General features: G+C 33.2%; 1 protein-coding gene across 4 annotated transcripts in view; it reads left to right on the forward strand.

Annotated features, from left to right (window-relative positions):
• LOC106523945 (uncharacterized) overlaps positions 1-1,458 on the forward strand; it is an 8,181-nt gene that overhangs the window by 4,848 nt on the left and 1,875 nt on the right. The gene's annotated exons all lie outside the window — the stretch shown is intronic.

The following is a 1,458-nucleotide window of genomic DNA, read 5'->3' on the forward strand; positions in this document are numbered from 1 at the left end:
ACTATATAGATAGTAAAGTTTTTCTTTTAGTTTAATTAATTTATTCATTTCATTAAAAAAAAAACAAAATATCTGACATAACAACAATACAAATAAAACTAAATGAAAGGCAGCAGAAGAAAAATTCTTATATCTGCTCCTTTTGAAAAGAATTTTCAAACAATGATAAACCAAATAAAAAAACAAAACAAAAAAAATCAGTTCCTCAAACAGTAATTAATACAAATCAAACAATTTCATTTTTCATTAATAATTTTTCTTTGATTGTTTTCTTAAAGGAATTCACTGATCCAATGCTTTTATGGTCATTTTCCAGATTATTCCATAATATTATACCTTTTACTAAAGTGCATCTGTCCTTCAAATTTGTTCTGATTTTTGGTTTAACAAACATTTGTAATCCCTTCAAATTATAGCAGCTTTCCCTTTTAACAAAATGTGTTTCCAAAATTGGTGCGATAGTTATCAATAACCAGTAAAAATACTGAGATACAATATGTTGTATATTATCATTTAGCTAAACAAAGGTTAGCAGATGTTACAGTAAATGGGTCAATCAGTTTCATTACTACTAAAGAACATGGAGTGAAAATAATAAGTTAATTTAAAAAGCATTCATGAAAATCCAGCAATTTATTACTATTTTTTAACTTGGTTTCTTCAAACACAAAGTAGGTTTTGTGTATTTTAATTTCTGTAGTTTTCCTTGATAGCACAAAACTTACACCAACAATAGCTCTGCAAAGAAAGTCTCAATCAGATAGGCGCACATTCCTGATACTTCCTCCATGTTGCATCAGCGCTCTGTGGGACACTAATGCTCAGAACAAGTCAAAAACCCTGAAGCGTTACTATATATAATCCAACACGAYGAGACAAATGAGACAAACTACATAATGAGACAAATCTCATTATGTAGTTTGAGATGAACTTTTCCCCTCCCTCCCTGTCAGAACGACTATGAAGATGCGGTCTCCTTTGTGTACAACATTGTCCAACCTTTTTCCACAACTTCTTCTACCGTCTTTTTCAGCAGCAGCAGACACTGCTCAGAGACCATCTCACTGCAACCGCTTTACAGAAACAAACACACCCACATGCTTCTGACCAATTACAAAAAGCACGATGTTGGATACACAGTGCTGTGAGAACTAWTTTTGACTGGGTTCTCAGCAGGTGGTAGGAGTAATTAGCTGCCTTATTTTTGTCTTCCGTGTAAGCAAGTCTTGAGAATGGGCACTTCTTGTGTTTGCTTCCATCATGGCTGTACCCATTTGTATGATGACTGTGATTGTCATGCTCGCCTTTCAGGTTTTGTTACAGTAAAAACATTTTGCAACACCATCAGACTTGAAAGCAGGCCGGCCTTAAACAAAGCCAACATTAAAAAATAACAAAAAAATATATTTGAGATGCCTTCATGTTTGTCTCAGTCTTATTCAACAAAAACAACCATAC

This window comes from Austrofundulus limnaeus, unplaced genomic scaffold, assembly GCF_001266775.1.
Source record: "Austrofundulus limnaeus strain Quisiro unplaced genomic scaffold, Austrofundulus_limnaeus-1.0 Scaffold171, whole genome shotgun sequence".
In the NCBI taxonomy this organism is placed as follows: domain Eukaryota; kingdom Metazoa; phylum Chordata; class Actinopteri; order Cyprinodontiformes; family Rivulidae; genus Austrofundulus; species Austrofundulus limnaeus.